The sequence below is a fragment of the Diabrotica undecimpunctata genome, chromosome 4, assembly GCF_040954645.1.
Source record: "Diabrotica undecimpunctata isolate CICGRU chromosome 4, icDiaUnde3, whole genome shotgun sequence".
NCBI classification, from domain to species: Eukaryota; Metazoa; Arthropoda; class Insecta; order Coleoptera; family Chrysomelidae; genus Diabrotica; species Diabrotica undecimpunctata.
In genome coordinates this window covers 12423714-12448365 of record NC_092806.1, presented here as the reverse complement: position 1 = coordinate 12448365, position 24652 = coordinate 12423714, and the positions used below count along the sequence as shown (strand labels likewise).

At 33.4% G+C, this 24652-nt stretch overlaps 1 protein-coding gene across 1 annotated transcript in view; it reads right to left on the bottom strand.

The window, feature by feature from the left end:
- FMRFaR (FMRFamide Receptor) overlaps window positions 1-24652 on the bottom strand; it is a 694226-nt gene that overhangs the window by 172470 nt on the left and 497104 nt on the right. Inside the window, exon 3 of the mRNA XM_072527842.1 lies at window positions 1502-1549. The gene's annotated coding sequence lies outside the window, so the exon portion shown is untranslated. The remainder of the gene's footprint in view (window positions 1-1501; window positions 1550-24652) is intronic.

Below are 24652 nucleotides of genomic sequence, written 5' to 3'. Positions count from 1 at the left end.
GAAGACCTTAGCGCCGCACCTAAATTTCCGGTACACATTCATCCGAAGATGAACCAGTTTTGTAATCTCAATTGCAATCTTAGTTTACTTCTGTTCTGCTAAAAATACAGTTCTGTCTTAGGTACGTGATATTACCCCACTGCCTCCAACGGCATCTCACGTACATCTAACACCCTATATTGTTGGTACTATATTTAAATACGTTTATTTGTATAACTTACTAGTATACCTTAATTGATACAGATTTTTATCCTGTTTCGCTAGTTAACAGACATTTTAACCTTTATTTGTAACGTTTAATTACCTTTAACTTTATTTAGAACATTTTACTTTCGTTCTTCTTCTAGTTCCATGACCATTATCGATCATAGGATATCATGTTGACTACCATATTCGCTATCGTGACTTTAGTGACAGCAGCTCTAAATAACGATGTAGTTGATTTTCCATACCATTGCCTTAAATTTTTTAGCTATGATGTTCTTCTTCTACCAGGACCACGATTACCTTGGATATTTCCCTAAATGATCAGATGTAAAAGATCATATTTTTCAGGGTGTCTCATAATGTGACCGAAGTATTCCAGCTTGCGTTTATTTATTATATTGACCAGTTGTGTTGTTTGGTTCAGCCGTCTAAGGACCTACTTATTTTTAACTCTGTCGACTCAGCTTATTTTCAGTAGTCGTCTGTATACCCACATCTCAAAGGCTGTCAAACGTCTAAAAATAGCCTCAGTTAGAGTCCACGCTTCCTCTCCATACAGCAGGACAAGAAAGATGTAGCAAGATGTCATTCGAAGGTTAATGCTAAAATCGTGACTACAAAGTAGGTTTCTCATTTTTACAAAGGCAGCTGTTTTGTTCTATTCGGCTTTTAATTTCTGCCGTTGGATCCCAGCTCTCATTGATAATACTGCCGAGATACACGAGCTTCTCTACTCTGTCCAGTGTGGCATCTCCGATTTTTATACCGTCATCCTGTATATAATTTTGTTTGCTAACTATCATATATTTAGTTTTCTTAACGTTGAGTTTTAATCCATACTGATCACAAGTCTGTTTTATTTTGTTTATTAGATTTTGAAGGTCTTCTCCGCAATTAGCAAGCACTAAGGTATCGTCGGCATATCTAATATTGTTGACGGTTACTCCATTCATAATAATACCTTCGGTTGTCTCCATTAAGGCTTCCTTAAATATTTCCTCCGAATATAAGATAAAAAGTAAAGGCGACAATATACAGCCTTGTCTCACTCCTCTTTTATCTTTTAATATTTATTTCATCCAACAGTTCTTGTTCAACCTTTATTCTTGCCACTTGATGCCAGTATAGATTTGTAATTATTCGTAGATCTTTATCGTCCAATTAAGCTGTTTCCAATATTTCTAGGAAAACTCAAATTTGAGTGCGTGTAACTTATTTGTTAAGAAAATTCCAATAGTAACAAATACATAATTAAATTACATACACTTTTAAATAACGACTTAAACACACTTACTGTATAATATCATCAGCAAAAACGTGATCCAAAATTTACAGCAACAATCTGAAAAAAAAAATATTAACATATACTAACGCTGTTTACTTTAAGGGAAAATGGGAATTGCAGTAAAGAAACCATTGCTTTAATGACCTCACACGATACACACTGTTACATCCAAGTATACCGACAGTTTTGTGGCACCAAGATTATGATTTTACAAGAAATGACATTGTGACCATTTGTAGGCTGAATTTCGGACATGTAAGCTTTTCTCAACACATATAAAATCGGTGTAATTAACACTTTCTGAACTTTGTGAAACTTGCAATGTGGTTTGCGACTTAGATCATATTTTTTATGCTTGTAGTCAATTCGAAATACAAACACAGGAACTTATTATTATTTTATTATTGCAAAACTTATACCCGCCTTTCAATATACTTTATTTGCTATCATTAAATAGGTATAAGGTATATAAAATTACTCTTAAGTTTATTAAAATTTTTAAAACTTAAAACTTCAGTGTAGGTGTTAGTTCGTTACCTTTGTTGAATAGCCAAATTTTATTTATTTCTACCTATACTTTCCGTGGTCTACTCTTTCTGTCTGTGAGTCACCTAAAGGTGCGAAAAGTAACCCTATCCCATTGTAGTTCTTTTTTTAATTTTCAGAATAGTAGTGTAGTTAGATTAGTTAGAATGGGTTAAATTAGGTGAACGTTACTACACATTTGCTGCTGGCTGGATGGACACTTAAGCCCGTTTGAAAAAAAAAACCATATGAGGTTCTTATACATGTACTCAATATTGAATAAATTGTCGACACTTCCAGTGCTACAAGAACCGTATATCATATGGCTATTTGAAATAACGGCTCCTAACATTAGCACTTTCCTCCTTTTCCTTACTGCAGAAATGTCTATCTAGATACATATTTTTATTTTTTGGATACCATGTATGTTTTAAAAGATGTTACCGGCGTAATATGCTAAGAAATAGTGTATAAACAAAACTATATATAATACGGTTTTAGAGTACGGAATTTTGTCTTAATTTATTACTTGGCAGTACATTGCGAATTGTTTAGTCGATATTTTTATTTCCTGGAAACTTATGTCATTATGACTTATGTCATAAAGTTTGAATTACGTTTATTTATATTATAATAAATATGTTTCACAAACAAATAAAATACACTTCTCAACACTTGAACTGGATTCTGCTAATTATTGGAATTTTGTACTTGTCAACACAGGGTCACAATATCAGCAGTGTTAACACATGTTGACTTTTAATGCTGACTCTATTAAAGTATTTAAATAACTAACTGCCAACTCTTAATTACCACAAGCGGGAAACAAATTCTACACTAATTGCTTTATATTTTTGATTTAAAAGTACCGTCCAAAATAATAGCTGATATTATACTACACATCGACTACAACTCCTCGACTCGAAAATCGAGTATTGTTGAATGTTTGGGTTCGGTACGGTTTACGGATGAAGAAAAAAAATAACGACCTATCTTAACCTTTTGTTGACCAACTGTACTTACCAGTACCAATTTATAGAAGTGTAAAAAAATCCTATTTTTACCAGTTTTGGAGGTTATGTTCATAGGCGTGTGAGTTGAAATATGAAAACATACTTATTAGATTAGTATATTGGCTACGGTAACTATTATTATTTAACAATTTAAAGTTATCTATTATTGCTGCAACTAATGACAAGAAATCATCATCGTTGTAGTCTTTTTTCCTGTGTGAAGTTGACTTCTTTAACTTTGTAATCTTCAGTCATAATAATATTAATTCTTTTAACTCATTTCATCTACGTCTCCACCAAGTCTTCTTTGGTCTGCCTCTTTACCTTTGAGGAAATAGACAATAGAAAATAGTTCATTGTAACGCCATGATTTATGTGTCAACTGTCATTAGTCAGGTTGCCTTTGAAAAGCTTCTGACAGCTTTGAGCGCGTTTAGACCGCTGCTGGACATATCATATAGTCATAAATGGTCGGCTTAAGTTTCTTTTTTTAGATAACGATTTAATGAATTATCACAGGACTTATTATACTGCTAGTTAAAAATCAACTGAAAAGCCCCAAACACAAGAGCTAGGTGTTAAAAGTGACTATTTCCTTGTGTAAATCTCAATTGTGTTTCATTCATTAAAACAAAAGATACTTTATAAAATCAATTAAAGTACCTTTCATGACGAAATATACTTTATTTAAATTTAACTTTAATGACGCAAAAACGAAAAATTTTTAAATCGATTTTTCTAGAAAATGGTGTATCCCACTGACTTAATTTAAAAGTACCTTTTAGTACTAGAAAACCAGAAAATTTATTAATCTACTATCACGAATGCATAAAAGTTAAAGACAAAAAAGTTATACGTTAAAATAACCGTCGACCTACCCAAAGTGGACGCCTATGAACAGTTTTCGTTTTCGTTTTTGTAACTAAAAGCGTTCTAGAAATATTAAAAACAAACTATTTACAAGGCGCCACCTTCAGGAAGCATTTTTGGACTAGGTGAATTGGGTTAAATTGTCTTAAAATTATCTGAGGAATCTTCGGTCTTCGTTTGTCAGGAGAGTTTTTGGACACCCTGTATATACATTTCAATTTTTCTTTATTAAACTCTGTAAAACTGTAAAACCAATGCTGGGGCGTTCATTATCTTCTGAGAACAGCATATTACAACTTTATCAATCAATAACTTCTAATAAAATATTTCCGGCTTCCCATTTAATTGATTAAACTTCTAATGACTCAGCTTTCCTTAAACGACTGACGTTCCCTTTGAAAATGACATAATAAACTTAATCATTTCTATAGAAAACTGGGACGGACTGGGAGACATTCTTAATATAACCCTCTATATTCAACAATGCTTATTTAGTATTTTTTACCTGAAACCGTTCTACCAACTTTTAATAGAATCGGTTTCAAGTATCAGGAAAATCATTTGATTTATTGCTCCGCAGACCACTAAGCCTAATCAGCCTATTCATGAAAAGGTCGGCGGAAATATCGATGTAAAATGTATATTCTCATTCCTTTGTGGATGATTTATAATAGCTGTGTTTCGCGAGAAGGTTGAAGAGAAGGTTTTTCGCGTTTAGAATTTATTAGTGTATCGGTGGTATTAGGAAAAGTATGGTATCTCTCTTCTTTTCAAATCTCTTTTGGAATTAACGTACCAAGAAACAGTTGCAGTTTTATTGGTTATTATAAAATGACGACTTACGATAAGTCATTAATATTTTTTACTTGGCCGTGATGTGTATATTCGTTACAGTAAATCTTAATAAGGTCAGTTTTTTGTTAGAATTATTATGAGAGATGAAGTAATTAAAAGAATAAACAGAAAAAGAAAGTTCAACGTAAATTTAATTCAAAAAGCTGCGAAAATTTAAGGTAGTGCAGAATTATCAAAATAATATACAATAAACCTACACCAAACAAGATAATGCTACTGTAACATACAACAAAAGTTCTTGAAAATGACAAACACTATAAAGGAAACAACGTCGAATACCATACCAAGAATAAAAAGATTTAGACAAAACCGCTGGTTCAATGACGAATGTAGAGTAGAGTAAAAAAAAGGATCAAATTTGAGATTTAAAAGTTGAAAAACAATCCCAAGGGCGCGGAAAGGAAACTATATGGATGATAAAGTAAAATAAATGAAATTGGGTATCAGAGAAATACATTAGAAGAAATACATTATTTGAAATACATTAAAACTGGGTATCAGAGAAGAACGATGAATATAAAAGATAAGCAAGGACACCTGATAGTGGACGAAAACCTAATATGTGAAAGGTGGAAAGAATATTTAGAAGAGATGCTAAATGACGTAGTGATTACTGAAGACAATTATAACGTTCCTTAACCTGAAATAGCAAAAGAAGAAATACCAAATCCCACAAAAAAAGAAATTGAAGAAATAATAACAGATATAAAAAATTAAAAAACCCCGGGAAGAGCGGCGCTGTGGCAGAGAACTTAAAATATGGAGAAGAGGCTTTTATAAAACAACTTAGTGAGCTAATACTAGAAGTGTGGAATGCCAAAGAAATGCCTCGAAAATGGAAGAAGTCCATTATAATTTCCATACACAAAAAGGGAGATAAAACTGAATTCGCAAACTATACAAGAATATCCTTCTTAGAGGTAATATATAAAGTGCTTACTATACTAATTAAAAAACGATTGGAAATATATAATACGATATATGTAGAAAGGAATAGTCGAGACCAGACACATATAACAATACAAAATCATACCATAGAAAATGTTGAACATTATGTATATCTAGGTCATGTCATCAAACTAGGAAAACCAAATCAAGATGCTGAAATTAAAAGAAGAACACAACTGACATTGGGCGCTTTCGGCAAACTAGCATATATCTTTGAAAAACACCTTCATTCCTGTAAACTTAAAGAAAAAGGTGTATAACACATGCATACTACCAGTTTGTACCTACGGCTTGGAGACTTCTTCTTCTTTATCAACCATTTTCCATCCACTCCTGAATGTAGGTCTCTACCAATTGCTTCCATCTTTCTCTATCTTGCGCCAATCTAATCCACTGTTTGCCTGCCACTGTTCTTATGTCATCTACCCTTCTTTTTGAGGTCTTCCCATGCTTCTTGATGTCGTCCTTGGTCTCTATTCTAGAATTCTCCGTGTCCACCTGTTGTCATTATATCCGGCTACGTGACCTGCCCAGCGCCATTTCATTTTTGCAATTTCTTTCACAATATATCTTCGTTCTACGTCTTATCTCGGTGTTTCTAATCTTGTCTCTTAGTGATATTCCAAGCATGATTCGTTCCATTGCTCTTTGCGTTTTTTCTAATTTTTTAGCAGATGTTTTGGTAAAGGCTACTGTCTTCAAGCCGTAAGTACAAACTGGTAGTATGCATGCTTGGAGACAGTAGGACTTAACAAAAATCTGCTAAAAAACTAGAAACAACGCAAAAAGCAATGGAACGAATCATGCTTGGAATATCACTGAGAGATAAGATTTGAAACACCGAGATAAGACGTAGAACGAAGATTAGGGATACTGTGGAAGAAATTACAAAAATCAAATGGCGTTGGGCAGGTCACGTAGCCCGATATAATGACAACAGGTGGACACGAAGAATTCTAGAATGAAGACTAAAGACGACAACAAGAAGCATGGGAAGACCTCAAAAAATATGGGTCGATGACATAAGAGCAGTGGCAGGTAAACAGTGGATTAGATTGGCGCAAGATAGAGAAAGATGAAAGCAATTGGGAGAGACCTACATTCAGGAGTGGATGGAAAATGGTTGACAAAGAGAGAAAGGAATCTAGGAGAATACCAGGGAGGATTTCGCGAGGGAAGATCAACAACCGATCAAATTGTTATTCTAAAACAAATCTTGATCAATTGCTATGAATACAACATTTCAGCACAAGTAATTTTCATTAAAGTTCCTAATATACAAACTTTAAAAGTTATAATCAAGTATGCCGTGGTTATGTACTAAAGCATTTTCAACGTATCTCGCCATTTCTCAGAATTATTTTCCATAAAAATCTTACTAACTTCGCCTTTGGTAACGTTTCAAAATCTCTTCAAAAAGACAACTTGCTAAATCCATGGGCGGCATTACACTGCTTTGGTTATCTACTGCCTTATTCTTCCAACAATTAATCTTTCGCAATTGTTAATTTTAAAGTGTATTTCCTGAAATTGTTGAAATATCATTTTCTCTTCCACATTTTAACTTTCAAAGTTGATTCTAAACGGTTCCATCTTCGTACCCTTAATTAGGGCTAATCTCGCATGACCAACCCAAATCTTTCCCTTTTTTCAACTAAGCTTTTCAATCCTTAGAGATTAAGCCAGTTCAACTGGCTGTGAGTTTAATTTTTAATAATTTATGCATTTATCTTTGTAACTGTTTCTCTAAAATAAATTTTCTTTATTGTCCTTATAAACCATGATTCAATTTTGTTTGCCACCAATAGACGTCAATAGACACCCATAGAGGCCAACAGATGGCAATAGACTCCAATAAATGTCAATAGTCGTCAACAATTCAAGTCGTCGACAGTGCAATATTCGTTGGCTTTTCGCTATTTCCTATTTACTTTTCACGCCCTGTTGTTTTTCTAGCGATATCTATTTTATCTTTGTCAGCTGTGTACACACGCCAATGGTATAGAAACCAGTCATTATTAGATGATCTCGAATATAGGTACCTATTTTGTATCCTGTGAGTATCTTTTATTAGATACCTACTTGTTGCCCTGCTTATTTTTTGGAATTTTACCTGCTACCGGTAACTTGGATGTCGAAAATTTGAGGCTCTTGGAAGAGATTTTTTGTAATGGTGATTTCTGGTATCCCTATATCTATCTGGGCTACAAGCTTTGTTACTCTCAGGCATGAAACATTTCGATGCTACATAATTTTGCTCCAAGTCGTTGTATTTAGTATTTCTTTCTAATAAATCGGGTAGTAAAGGTTAAAAAATAGTGTAAAGCATCTTCGTTTTCCATTTATTACCTCTAAAACAGACCAAACTACTGAAGTTGATGGTGAATCTACATCTGATCTTTGTTCAGAAGAAACTGTAACCATTGAGACTGAAGATGATTCTGTTCTTGATGTTTGTGCAGCAGTTGCTTAAATAGCTAATACGCTCTTTGATTCGGCTTTATTTATTTAGATCAAAACTAAAAAAAATAAAACTACACAAAAGCTTATATGCTAAATGAATCCTGCCGCTGATAAAAGGGTAACAATACATCAAATCCTACAGGAAGTATTTACAATTTATAATATTTTAGTTATTAAAACGAAATGACACAAAAAAATATAGAACCATATTTTTTTTGTATTGTTACTTGGGCGTTTACAAACTGATCTGTATAATTGTGAATAATGCACACTACTAACGATACCACAAACTTTCTGATGATCTGTACCAGAATATCAAAAATAATTGAATATTCTAAATACACCAACTTTTTTGGTTTGCAAATAACCCAAACCGTCAATCCTTATTCAGATTTCTACAAATTATAATTTATAATTTACTACCCCAAAATACGTCAATCCAAGTTTTTGCAGGAGACCTTTACTGAATTTGAATTCACTCACGCCTACTGATACAATCCGTATAATTTTCTTTGATATGTTACTAAATGAATTAAACCGGCTAGATTATCGTTCGCTTGTCTTGCGAAGATACGATTCATTGCCATATTATACAATCTTCTTGCCGTTGCTTTAATTAGTATGAATATCGTTTCTACAAATTTAAGTAGTCGTAAAAATAGTCGTTTACGAGATAGACTAAAAAATACAATTTTCGGCTTCTTACTGCAAAACTTTTTTGAACTGAAAAGATTGTGATTATTTATTTATCGTATGGGAAAAAATAAGAACACATATATAAAAATCAATATAAAACGTTACATGAAGTATTACAAGCTAATATCTAATGTATTATTAATATAATTTAAAACGTTTTTGTTCGCATTCAAAAACTCGTCGAACACTCCAGGGAATCGCCTTCGGCGGCATTCTTCAACAATGTTACAGACGGTTTGTCGTTGCGTACCACAGTCACACTCAGGAGTAAGGGCTTCCCCATCTATGTAAGCTGTCAGCCGATCTACCGCTGCTTGTTTGTATTCTGTTTAGCGTTGTCCATGTATTGTGGTTCAGTTCAAAGCCTGGCTGTTTCTGATTGATACAGGCCATTTGGTGTGCTTCCTGTGGTGAGTCGCTCTCCCTTTGTCTTCTCCAAGCGTTGGTGAGGTTTAAATGTTTCTAATGTAGGAAGTTGGCTTTTAAACAATGGAGGATATCTGGAGCGCAGTCTGTTTATTTCGATATCAAGCTTATCATGGTAGATGGGTAGTTTATAATTAGCCTCGATTTTTCGATATTCTTTGAGAGGAGAATGATTTCTTCGCAATTTCGGCGGTGGAATCTGACTCAGAATGGGAAGCCAATAGTTCGGTGTGGGTCTAATTGTAGCTGAGATCATTGGATTAATTGGGTTTCAATAATCTTCGTGTGTTTGCTATTAAGTCATAAAGGGGAAGTATATTCAGCCGCCAAGTATACAAGTCCGAGAGAGAGCGGATGATCTAAGTACGGAGGCTGAGGACCCCCATGTGGTGCTACATAGCTTTTGGACTATATTATTTCACGTTCTCAGTTTTGCTGCCGTTCTTTGTAAATGTTTTTTAAAACTTAATGTTCTGTCCAGAGTCACTCCAAGATATTTTGGTGTTGAGTTATGAGTGAGCAGTCTGTTTTCCAAGTGCATTTTTGTTGCCTTTGGCGTTATTCAGATGAAAATGGCACACTTTGGTTTTCGTTACATTGGTCCGTAGCCTTTACTTGCGAAAGAATTTTCCCACAACGGCAAGGTCATTCGTTAGTATTGTTTCTGTAATATCCATGTTATTATGCCTTGCTGTAGTGGTTCATTTACCAGCGTAGCCAAATTTCTGCGAAGTTATCCCAGGTAGGTTCGCGATGTATAAATTAAACAGTAAGGGTTCCAAAACAGATTACTGTGGCAGTCCATTACTGAACTTCATTTGGACACTTTTAAAGTTGCCCATTGTGACTTGAACAGGTCTGTCTGTGAGCATGCTATCAATGAGATTAGTTACCTTTTGACACGAAATGGCAAGGATTAGTTTGCAGATTAATCCTTGTCTCCAGATAGTATCGTACGCAGCAGATAGGTCAATGAAAGCAACGAATGTTTTTTGCTTTCTTTGAAAACCTGTTTTAATATGTGCTGTTAGGGATAGGATCTGATCTGTGCAGCTGCGATTAGGTCTGAACTCTAACGAAGATTGTGGTTTTGGGCATCCAATGCTCTAGTCCAACTGAGTTTTAGCTTGACATGTTTCCAAAAAGAGAAAAATATGATGATGATCTTTTACTTTATTCGAAAAATCAATTTGCTTACAATTGACATAGGTCCCGGTTGCGATTCACATTACAATATTCTGTAGAGTATATGTGATGATCTGAAAGTCGTAGCCATACTTCCTGGCTTATAGGAAGGATATACAAGTTTTGCTGTTTTTGTTTGAATGGGACAGGCATGCAAGGGATAAACATTACGTAGTGAAAAATTGGCCTAAAAGAAAAAGTTTAATCATCATCATCATATAACGGGGGTCCTACGGCGATTGCCGCTTCCCGCATTTCGGCCTCCATCTTTTCGTATCTCTCCAATCTCCCTCTTCTAAGCCTCTAGATTGCATTGTTTTTGTAATTTCTCTTCTATAGGAATTTGGTGGTCTTCCCCTTTTCCTTCTTTCTGGCGGAACATACATTAAGGCTTTCTTTGGCCACCGCTCCTCCTCCATTCTCATCACATGACCATACCATTGCAATTGCCTTCCTTGTATTCTATCTGAAAGAGTATCTCTAATTCCTGTACGGTTTCGTATTTCCTCATTCCTAATTCTTTCCATTCTCGATACTCGACATGACCTTCTAAGATAATCCATTTCCACAACGTCTACTTTATCTCGTTCATTCTTTGTCATCGTCCAACATTCGGCACCATATGTGGTAATTGGTTCTACAATTGCTCTGTATACGCGAAGTTTGGTATGCATCTTTATTTTATTAGACCACAGTAATGAATTCAGTATTCGGATACATTTTTTCCCTTGGGTTATTCGGTTTTGTACATCTATCTTAACTCTGCCATCTGCTGATATGATGCTTCCTAGATATTTATACTGGTTGCAGCCTTTTATGACTGCGTTTTCAAGCCTCAGATCTATGGTATTTCCTCCAATTTTTAAATATTCTGTTTTGTTTATGTTTACAGTAAGCCCCCATTTGGCATATTCCTCAAATAATTTTCGATTCATATAATTTATATCTTCCTCATCGGTTGCAACCACCACCTGATCATCTGCAAACAACAATGTATACAGAGTTTCTTATCCCACTTCGATGCCCATAAATCTACATTTATTTCTTCAATTCCTCAATGCTTCTTGGACGTATATTTTAAAGAGTGTCGGTGACAAACAGCATCCTTGCTTTAGGCCTTTAGTGACTTTAAATTCATTTGAGGTTCTGGTTCCAATTTTTACACAACTAACTGCATTTTCGTACAATTTATATATCGCTCGGATATACGTCGAATCCAATCCGGACCTTTCGAGGACCTCAAACATTTTCTTTAACGGGACACTATCATATGCTTTCTCAAGGTCTATAAATACCAAATGGGTCTCTCTACTTCTTTCGACAAGCTTTTCAATTATTTGTCGTAGGATAAATATATTATCAAGACAGGATCTCCCGAATCAAAAGTTTAATACTTGGAGATAAAAATATATCTCAAAAACCTCTAGTGCTACTATACCAGATGTTTTTCTGCCACCACTTTACATTACGCTCGGATTCATGAAAAATTTTGTAAAAGCTAATCAAAAATGGTAAAGGATTTCAGTTTGTTAAAAATAAATTTCTCCGAATCAGTGACGCGATCTTTAAATAAGAAATTTTTGTTGTTTCGCAAATATGGAAGACATCATGCAAGAACTTCTTTGTGTTTTTAGGAGATGAGAATGAAAAGAAAGAAAACTACAAAATAACTTGGATTTTATTATCATAAAGAGATTTAGTGAAATTTTTATGATCTGTACCTAAAAAATAGTATTTTTAGTGTAATACATAGTACGTAGTACTTATAATTTAATTTATAGTTGTTTTTACTCTGGTACTATCGTTTTTTGATTAAATGAAGATATGAAAAGTATATTACGTGCTGCATTTTTTCCATAGAAAATTTTGCGTTTAAAGCACCAAAAATAACATTATTATGCATGAAAACAATAAGAAGTAAAAAAAATTGTATTAAGGGTTGTGTTACTGTATTTGTATTACTATGTATTAAAATAAGGGTAATATCTTCTTCTTATGGTGCCTATTCGTTACGGATGTTGGGCACTAACATGGCTATTCTGACTTTGTTGACTGCTGTCCTGAAAAGTCCGGTAGTGGTTAAGTTAAACCATTTTGGCAGGTTATGCAGCCAGGATATTCTTCTTCGTCCTGGACCTCTTTTCCCATGCACTTTACCTTGAAGTATGGTCCGAAGTAGGTTGTATCGTTGTTCATTGCGCATTCTATGGCCCAGGTATTCTAGTTTGCGAGGTTTTATGGTTACGACTAGTTCGCGCTCTTTATCCATTCTATATAGTACTTCTTCGTTGTTAAAGGGTAATATATCGTTGTTATAATATATTTTTACTTTTACAATTTTCTTGGTATTAATATTGTTCAAAAAATCTTTACTTATTATAAAATAAAATTTCTCTGAACACCTGCTTCTTCTTCTTAAAATATCTATTGTATTAAACATGCTAATAAATATTTTAAAATTTTATCATAAAAATTATTTACTAAAAACTGTTTACATTCCGGAAAATCACAAATAAGTATACGTGCTAGTTTATATTATTTTATTTTTCAAATGAAAACAAAACATAAACAAAAGTCCAATTTGAAATACCTTCATCTTTGATTGGAGCGTCAGCGCCCCAAATTGTTACCTGTATAATATTGTTACCTGTTTAAAACCTATATTTAAACATGAGAAACGAGTTAAAAAATGTATATTAATATAACATAAACTAATATTTAACGTTTTGTAATTGATAAACTTAACCACTTGTGCAAAATGTGCATTAGCACATTTTGCATGAAACCAAATTTTACATTTAACACAATGGATCATTTAATCGACTGATTCAGACTTGCACATTTCACTATACCAGCTGTCAGATTTAGTTACACCTAATTTTGCTACCTCTTTTTCACAACCAATTTTTGACAATGTTAAAGTAATATTTATTGAAATGTTGCCTATCCTGATCCCCAAACATATTGTAAATCAGGTTGGCTACCATGATTGAAGTAATAAAGAAGTTGTCATCATGTTGTCATTCTGTTCTGCACATGAAGCGGTGTTTTATTTTCTCAAATAATTAATTAGACTCATTTAATTATACTCTGCAAGTCTGAAAGTTTATTCAAAAGGTTATGGGCCCAGAGTACATTCCATAACAAGTAAAGTTTTTGTTTAGTGTTCCCAATTTGTGGAAACCGGCCAAAAATGTTAGTGACCGGCAATAAAATTAAGAATGGCAGCCCAAAGTTTAAGTAGTGCGAATTCAACCGTGAGTTTATATCCGCAATTAACATCTACGAATTTTTCGTCCTGGAAATTTAGATTAGGCAATCTTCTAGATGCCAGAGGTGTTAAAGATTTGATTACCACAGAAGTAGCTGCAACGCAACTAGCAGCTTTATCAAGAGACGAGCAATCTCAACATAAAAAGCATGATGCAACAGCGAGATCTATTATTGTCACATGCATTACAGATGAACATTTAGAATATATTCGTGATTGTAAGTCAGCTTTCGAAATGATAAAAAATTTAGAAAAAGTTTTTGAAAGAAACAGTATTCTTTCTCGTTTATATGTGCGAAAAAAGTTATTAACCTTGAAATATAAACAAGGAACAGAGTTACAAAAGTTTTTCGTTGAGTTCGATTGTTTAATACGTGACCTCGAATCCACTGGAACCACAATAGAAGAAGATGATAAGGTTTGTCACTTGTTGTTAACAATGACAGATACGTTCGACACTGTAATTACTGTATTAGAAACGTCAAATGACAAGTTAACTGTTGACTTTGTTAAAGCAAAATTACTTGATGCAGAACTGAAGTTGAAAAATAATGAAAAAGTAAGTAAAGAATCCTCGATTTATACAAAGCAAGATAATAAAAAACCCCGTTGCTCATTTTGTGGACTTGAAGGCCATTTAGTGTCCAATTGTTTCAGAAAAAACAATAATTATAGAGGTAACAGCAGTGGAGGTAGATTTTTTCGTGGGAATAACTATTCCCGTGGCAAAAGAACTGGTAATAATACACAAAGTAAGCATAATGTCCATGCCAAAGTAGCTGAAGATAAAGTAAGTTTTATCACAGCCCTATCAGCTGAAGATCTCAAGAATGATGACAACCAAATTTCATTTATAATAGATTTCGGAGCATCACAAAATAATATGTGCAGTGGTAACTATGAACAATTTATAAGTAACATTGTTGAAATTGAGCCTGTTGGCATTAAAATAGCAGATGGAAGGGTAATGAATTCTTGTAAAAAAGGTATGTTAAAAGTTTATTACAATGAAATTCCTATCAACATTGATGTACTCATATTAAATAACCTAGAATATAATCAATTATCAGTTAGTAAACTAAACAATTTGGGTTTCACAGTTGTGTTTAAAGAAAATAAGGCTGAAATAATAAAAAAGAACTTCAAACTTATTTGTTGTAAACACAAAAGTAATTTATTTGTTGCAAATTTTCATTTAAATAAAGTGCAATCCAGTTTAGTAGCAAAGCATAGTAATAAAAACTTATGGCACTTACGGTTAGGACATGTAAATAGAAGGGGACTTCAATTGCTTGATGAAACATATTCAGCCTCAGTGCTACTCAATGAAATATTTTTACGTCCCAGAAATATGATAAAAATTCAAGAATGTTGAAAGTAACTAAAGCTTAATTACTTTTTATATATTGTAAATTGGTGCATTTATACTTTAGGTACTCATGTGAATCATGTATTTTATTTTGTCATCTTATGTCAATGTTTATTGAGTTATTGGAAAGTTTATGAATACTTCAATATGTAGATATAAGTTGTAAACTGTTCAGTTGTATTATGAACTAGAATTATTATTATTTCTTTTTGTGCAATTTAATTTTGTTTAATTATTAAGATTATTTTTGTTTATGTAGTTGACAATTCATCCAAATTTATTATTTTTATAAATGTTGTATACATTGAGAGGGGGTATTGAAATGTTGCCTATCCTGATCCCCAAACATATTGTAAATCAGGTTAGCTACCATGATTGAAGTAATAAAAAAGTTGTCATCATGTTGTCATTCTGTTCTGCACATGAAGCGGTGTTTTATTTTCTCAAATAATTAATTACACTCATTTAATTATACTCTGCAAGTCTGAAAGTTTATTCAAAAATATTAACCGATTTTACTTTAGAGGCCACAGCCCGTGCTTCAAGTTCGTTTTTGTACGATGAACTAGTCAATTCAACTGCGTCCTGGGTGCGGCAAAATTTTGGTTATTTTGTTTTCTTTATAGGTATCGGCAAAATATCCTGAATTGAAATAGTATTTAAAGAAGTTATTGCTGCTCTCTTCGTTCCTTCTGCTAATGGAATAATATATTCTTTAGAAGAGGATGCTGTTGGGATTCATGGTTAGAGTTTGATGCACTGTCAGACATCATTAAAGCTGCAAAATCAGTTATTATAAAAACATTTTCATCTATAGGCCAAATGCCACTGGCACGAACAGCATTCACTGTTGCGGCAAGCCCAGAAGTCTCTTCAATTATCCCGGAAACCTGAAACATTAACACAGTTCGACGCACGTTCTTTCCCAACCATTTCTGAATGCATTGTCTATAAACATTTTAGAAGGCTCTGAAGAATCCAACATCGAACGGTAAAAGTCTGTGTGTGACATGACTTGGTAACTGTAATAACCTAATTCCATTATCCCTAGAAATTTGTAGAGCTTTCAGGTTTTTACTGTGGGTGCTACGGCCGTCCAACAATAACAAAACAGGGGCCTCAGGGCTTAGCTTAACTGTTTCAATAAAATGATTAACAAAAAGTTCGCTAGTGATATATCCAGTATCGCTAATAGTAACAATTCTGCTAGGTGGAGCACCTAATCAAAGTTCCTCTTAAAAAAGTTTCCTCTTAAAAATTATCATGGCTGCTACAAACTGCCCTGCTGCACTAGCACAAAAAACCACAGTAGTATTTACACCCCTTTCTCTACTAGACATTCTCCCAATTTGATGTTTTCCCTTCTTGGCTAGAATTTTCTGACATTTCCGTTATACGGTTGAGCAGCCTGTCTCATCGAAAATTCGCTCTTCGGAAATCAAAATATATTTAGCCAATTCTGCTTTAATTTCTTTATTAAATACAGTAAACCTGCTTATTTTTTTTATTTGAATTATTTGCCCGTTTGTTTTTCTATTCGAGATGTCTTTTTAGTGTAGCTATAGGTAGTTTAAACATCCTTGAACATTCATTAAGCCCATAACAACCATTACGAAAAGCGGTAATAACGCTGCGTATATTTTGTGTGCTCCACTTGCCATATTTACCACGTGATGACATTCTGAAATAAAAAATAAATCTATGAAGAGCTAAATGGGACTGGTTTAATTTACAATATGGTTGCTTAAATTGGATCGGTTCAGTTGACAAGTCAATTGGTGGTGGTGGTCAATTTAAGAAACTTAAAAATCAACGGTTCAAATTTCACCCACAACGGGTTTTAGCAATTTGGAGGTTAGGTCAGGAAAATAATTTTTAACACTTTTTTATAGCTTTTTATGTGCAGAGTGATAGAGAAACTCATATAGCTTTAATAGATTTGGAAAAAGCATATGACAGTGTACCGATCTCCCAACTATGGATAGAAATGGGTAACTTGAAAATAAACCCAATTCTTATTAACGCCACTCAAAAATATTACGAACAAAACTTTGCAAGAATTAAAATGGGACAAGAAATCACCTCTTCTTTTCAAACAACAAAAGGACTTAGACAAGGCTGCTGTCTGTCACCCACCTTATTTAAAATCTATTTGGACAGATCCTTAGTGAAATGGGTAAAAAAATGTAGAAACATGGGAATAACGGTGGAAGAAAACAAGCTATATACACTTTTCTTTGCGGATGACCAGGTAGTAATTGCCGAAGACAGCTACGATCTTAGCTATATGGTAAGAAAACTGCAAGAAGAATATGAGGTGGCAGGTCTAAACATGAATATGACAAAATGTGAATATCTCTCAGTGGGAACAGATGAAATATGTGACCTAGTCTTGGAAGACGACAAAATCAAAGGCGTGCAATCCTGCAAATATTTGGGGGTCATTTTCAACAAGAAGGGAAATAGCGCAGATGAAATCAGGGAAAGAATAAACAAGGGCAGAGCAGCGACCCGTGCCTTAAACTCTCTTCTCTGGCAAAAAACAATTCGACGAGAAACCAAAAAACACATTTACGGTAGTATAGTCCAAAGTATTACACTTTACGGTTCGGAAGTATGGGACGTCACCAAAGCTAATAGAAACAAACTTATGATGACATAGAAAGAAAACAATTAATCTGGTTCGGACATGTTAAAAGAATGCCAGAGTACAGATGGCCTAGGAGAGTACTGGAATGGATCCCTCCTGAAAGAAGAAAGAGAGGACGACCACGGAGAAGTTGGCGCAACGATATTGATGAAGCAATGGCGGCAAGAGACTTAGAAGAGGCAACTGCATATGACAGAAAAAGATGGAAATTGGGGGCGGAGAAGCGGCGACAGCCGTAATAAATCCGTTATTATATATATATATATATATATATATATATATATATATATATATATATATATATATATATATATATATATATATAGCTTTTTATAGCCTTTTTAACGAATATTTTATGCAACTTAAATCAGTCCAAACCAGTACTCTTCCTAGTCCTCTCTTTCCTTCTAGTTTTCCTTCGAAGAGATCAGTTTATTTACTTTATATTTTTAGATAGACATAAACTACAATGAAGTATTGTAATAAAAATAAAATTTTTCTTTTATTTTGCCGCTCCACAATCCAATCAATTTAGGATTCCCATATTTAAATACGTACCACAAGAAAACGGTTTCAGCACTCGTTTATTCAACCGGATAGAGCACTGCAATTTTAAACGAAGAATGTTGAAAATAAACTTTTACTTGAAGCCGTTTACGTCTGCCAAAGTCTAAAAATGTCTACTCAGCACAGGAAATAATGACTAGTCAGCAGAGCCATTCAAGATAAAAGTCAATAATACGTCAAATCGTTTTCTGATATATTCGGCCAACTGCTTTTGTACAAGGATTTGTTTAGACACAAACACAATGAACAAGAAGTATTTTTAACGTAACAAATTAGGGAACTCTACAGTTTTTTGTAAGTGTGTTATGTAAATTTATCTTGTTATAAAAATTAAAGATTATAGTCATTAGGTATTGAAAATAAAGAGTTATAAAGTAATGTATGTTTTGTCGATGAGTGTGACAAATTTATAGAATGCTATCACGATACACCTGAAAAATAGGAAATATCGAGATTGGTGGTTATTCATTAATATTAAATTTTTTTTTTGGCATAGACTTTTAGTCATTCAGCCAGACTCAAATATTAAAAATAATAATGTCAGAAAATAGTAATATTAGATAGAAAATTACGGTATGTAGAAGCGGAAACACGGTAACTTACATTCATGTATATCTTCTTTTCTTGTCATGAAATAATCTATTTGGGATTGATTTTCTTAACTTTTGTATGTAACAAGTTGAGTTTCTCTCTTTTGAAATAATTGTGTTAACAATGACCATATCTAATGCTGTAGCTTATTCGACCATTTCATCTCTAGCTTTATTTCTAGTTCCAAATTTTAGCCCTCCTTGTATTGATTCATGTCCTGTCTTGGATTGGAAATTTTGAAGCAAAACTAACATTTGACATTTTATTTATTTTATAACCTTAGATTTGATGATATTATTCGTGATCGGAGCAGTTTCTGACTTATTCCGTATGCTTTAAATTATAAAGAACCATGGACTCAACTATATGTATATAAGCTCTTTGTTTTTTAAACGTTGCGTACGGCGTGAGACAATACGTGTCTCACACTCGATTTGGTCCTTGGACGGCGTGGCAGAAATGGTGTACCACATGGTATACTTTCACTTAGACGGGGTGTATTACAAAACGGTTCATGCGACTGTGCTATTTAAGCAGGAATACAAAAAGAGTCGTCCTAGCGAGAGGCTGATATGCGCCGGACGTTTGTAAACGTAAAGGTAAATAAAAAAATGTAAATAGTAAAAATTCTGTTTGAGTGGAAAGCTATAATAAGCATATGAAACATCGGAATATTAGTAAATTATAACAAAACGAAACAAATATTATTTCTTGTTCATCTTATGTTCCTGAAAAAAACAAGGAATACAATAATTCTTTTTACACCCATTGCATTGCCAAACTGATCGGGAACAAGTATTCGCTGCAGTGTTCCTGTCATTTGATTCTTTTAAGGCCTTATAACACACAACACAACGGTTTCGTTTATAGTGTACCAAAACGTGTTCTAGTTGTTCTATATCATCCACTTTTTCGTTCTCCATGTGGTCCACACGATGTTTACCGAATAATAACCTTGCAGCTAACAGCTCTCTGTATTTCGTTATTTGAATTGTTTTCTGTGTTACCTCCTTTATATATCAGAAAGGAATTTACTAATGCACAGCCAAAAATCAGTTTAACTGCTAATTTTCGGTACCACTTATTACCTCGTCTAAGGCAATGAGAGTAAGACTCTAGTTGATCTGATAAATCAATGTAGCTCTTGCACTTGTTGTTGGTTTCTCTATTTCACCGCGTCTGTTCTTTATTTTAGTGGTGTCTGCTTGATGTTTTATCGTAAGCATCATCACGTCACGTTTGTCTTTCCACTTTAGCATTACTATATCAGTAGAACTTTCTTTAGCAACAATTTCATTTTTTTAATTTAGTATTAACCACTTTGAGAGAATTGAGTTTACGATTGGCTTTTACAGTGCCAACTAGGTGTGTATTTCTTTCTAATAACTTGGTTGCAAGAATCACACTTGTGTAATAGTTGTCGGTGTATAAATTACGCCCACAGTCAAGTAGATTATCTATCAAATGCAACACAACTCCTGCGGAAGCACTACCATCATCGGTCTTATCATTACCAGAATACACTTTGAAATTGTATGTGTACCCACCTATAGTACATAATTTGTACAGTTTTAGGCCAAACTTGTGCCGTTTGTTCTTTATATATTGCCTAAATTTTAGGCGTCCTCTAAACGGCACAAGTATTTCATGTATGCATACTTCTTCACATGGCACCATTACTGCTTGAAACTGTTCAATTAGCTTCTCGAGAAAAGGAGTAATTTTTCTTAGCCGATCATTTACTACACATCGGTCATTATTGTCGCTAAAGTGCCACATCTTTAATAGCTCTTCAAAACGATCTCGAGACATTATACTTTTTATTGAATTTGTATACAAAATGTCGTTACTCCAGTATGCTTTTATTCGAGAGTATTTGACTAATCCCATCCAAATAATAATGCCAAAAATTTTTTCCATTTCAGAAGTATTTGTGGGAACCCACTTCTTTTTGTGTTTCCTCTTATTTGACGGTGTAGTATAATTTTGTAAAACCTGCTGTGTATATAAGTTGGTCTGTTTAACTATATAATTTATTATGTCGTCAGTAAGGAAGATCTTAAAACAATCATATGGTTCTTGATCTATATAATTCTCCTAATACGAAGATTTTATTCCGTCGTTTTCTACACTGTAATCGAATGTTTTCAGCGATGTTCCATCAACTTCCCTCAACTGAAATTGTTCGCTATGACACACTTCTTCAGTAATTGTAGCCATATCAATTACTTCTTGTATAGTTACATCAATAATATTTGTTTGTTGTTCAACAGTCCTTGTTCCTTGGATTCAAATAGTTTCATGTGAACCAGATTCCAAATCCATCTACAAAAAGTTTATCTGTTTATTGTTGACAAAATAAAAATAAAGTTCAATAACTTACGGTTGCAGAAACCACATTAGACGTACCTTCGCCAGATTTTTCATCATTTTTCTTGACACGCTTTTTAGGAACTGGCTCCTCGCAACCATCAGAAGAATACTCATTGGAAGATTCAGGTTCATATTCTTCTGACAAATAAACATCGGCAAATTCGCTTTCATTGTCCTCATCAGACATAATCTCATCCCAAATGGCTTGCAGACGGCTCTGTTGTTTTTCATAATCTCCCATATTGCAATAAATGGCACAATAACAACACTCCGTCAGCAACAACTAAGACTACTTCTAACTAGACACAGAATACAAACGATCTGCAAATTCAGTCACCCCACTACTGTTCCAAGAACCATGAATATGCATTTGGCGCGAAATATAGCGTGTGGTACGCGTAACAAACCACGCCGGCTGGAATAAACAAATTAATCCCTGGCCGGCGTGAAACAAACGTTGTGCCACAAAGTAAATCTAAAAAAACTTATGATCGAAAATCAAACAAGAAAAATTACTGTGGCATGTTAATTAAATAAAAATGAATCTAGTTACATAAAAAAAAACGCCGGCTGGGGGTATATTTTTTTTATACAGCCGTACGCAACGTGTTAATTGGTAACCAAATATTTTTTTCTGGTTCTATTAGTTGCTTTCCTACTGTAAATAATTCTTCCTCGTATCTAACATTTTTTAAAACAGTTAATATTGTACCCACCACATTTCGTATCATTTCAAAAGAAACGATTTCTAAAGCTGCAAAGTATTTATACTACCCACTTTTTATATAACACTGCTAGATCTTTTATATCGCCTTTTTTTATGCGAACCGATTCGATTTTCAAACTCTCGAAAATATTTCACCTGAACTGAAAAATATTTAACTCATATTTCTTTGCTTTGTATCGAATATTTTTCAGCGATGGATTTAGCTGCTCGGTAGATCAGTCTTGTGTGGCATTTTTTGTGCACCAAGGGTAGAAATAAAACGGGCTCCGCTGAAGTGAAGCGTGTGCTTTTTCTATTGTCTATAAACATATATATGTAATGCATCAAATAAATACAATATACGTCATTATATTGAGAAATATAAATAACAAAAGAAACTGTATAATAATGTTGTTGAAATACTAATAAACTAAAAATATAAAGATCAAAAGTGTCGCCCATAATCAGAGTGGCAACTCTTTGTACCTTTCTCTATACATCGACAGTTAGCACGATATACACAGTTAGGTTAGGTTAGGTTATGTAAGGTTAGGTTTTTTACCTTTTTACCATTTTAACCTTTTATTTATACAATTTTCTATATATTTTACACCAATTTTTTTTTACATTTTTAATACCCAAAAATACCCAAAATGCGATCGAAAACTATGTAGCAAGAAGAAGAGAAGTGACAAAAATTTGCAGAAAAAAGAAAAGAATATAGCTAGAAGATCAATTGAAAAACATAGAAGAAGCCTACATAAACAAAGAGGTAAATAAGTTCTACCAAGAAGTTAAGAAATCCAGAGAAACTACAAAGAATAATCCACAGTATTGCAGAAAAAAAAGAAGGCTTAAAAAAGGTAAAAGAAATAATAAATTAGACTTACTCACAATCAATTTAATTTAACTATCCAGACGACCGTTTTCGCTTTCTACAATATGCAAAGCATCTTCAGGTCTCGATACAAAGTTAAATAAATGCTGAAATAATAAACCCATATTAGGGTGTTGTCTAATAAAGATAAACAAAGATAGATGATATAAATTACAGTAATTATACCAATATTAGATGTCTGTGGTTTTTCAAAATGAATAAAATGTTTAAGCAGACAAGGTAAGACTTACAAATTGGTAAAATAGTCTATTAAATTGTAATAAATTAATAAATGAACAAATAAATAAAACATTACTTACATGCCAGTACTCTATTAATTGATGGTTGAAAGAACATGGTTCAAACTATCCTGTATTGTTGAATGGAGAACTTAAGTCTGTTATTGTAATTGTTTGACAATAAACGGGGAAGTTCTTGAGGAGACAGATTTTATACAATGAAGTAGAAATAGGTGTAATGTGATTGTTTGTTAGATTAAAGTAATGTTCCATACCATTGAGTTATTTAAAAGTTATTTATATTTATTCTAGAGATATATTTATGAAATGTGTGTTATTTATTGAGATTTGATTTTATTTTTATTTTTATTTTTTCTCTCCATTGTATACTGAGACACCCAAGTGGCATTTTTCTGTGCTAAGTTTCTTCCATACCAGTTTTACAAGTTTGACATCTTGGCGTCTATGCATGTGCTCGATCTACCTTAAGCGATTTATTTTACTGAACAATATCGTTATAAGAGCTTTCTTTATTCAGTATATGTTCTTATTCTATACGGATTTGTAGAGATATAATAATGAGGTTAAAAAATTTTAGAAGAATTATGCTATGTATTTCTTTAGTGACATTATTATTAACCGTGATTATTGATCTAAGATATTTAAAGTGTTCCATACTTTCGAAATTGTAGTTGTTAACTTTAATATTTTATTTAGATGTATTGAATTGCTCTCTTCTCTTGATTCGCTTGTATTTGGTTTTCATTTTGTTGATTTTAAGTGAAACATTTTTCGTGCTCTCTTCACTTTGTTAAAGATGTAGTTTGCGGATGGGAGAGAGTTTCTTATGAGATCAATATCATTAGCATATGCTAGGAGTGCTTTGTACCTTGGTCCATTAATGGATTGCATCTTAAATAGGCGTTATGTCTATTTTAGTAAGCTGTTCATTAATTTTTTGAATATTTAAATGGAGAATTTGTATTTTATTCGACTGTTTTATATTACAGTTTCTTGGCGCCTATTTTAATATCTGTTGTTTTTTGTTTCGCTGATCATTATTACAAAGATTTTGCTGGATATCGACAAAGGAAACTCGGTGGTATGTACATAACGTTTCCATAACCAACGTTCGAAAATTTGTCTTACTGTAAAGTGATGACGATTTTACTAGGAATTATAATGCTATTTAATAATAATAAAGTTCAAGCAACAATTCCTATATGCATTAACTTGGTACTGATATCTCTGCTCACCGATACCAGGTAGCAGTCAGGAAAACATTAAAACTGTTACACTCATGCTTCCTATTATCCAACGATTAGCCAGTCCAGGACTATACGCCTTATTATAGTACTGATATTGCTTCTGCCCCTCATAAGTGAATATAATATTTAAGAAAGGTTTTGGCAATTTAATAGGATTTTGTATGTTAGAATATTATTTCTCTGAGAAAGTGAAGAATATCTATTTGCTATCCGGGTTTAGTCCATAGATTAAATATTAAAATGCTATAGGATAATGCTACAAGCAGCA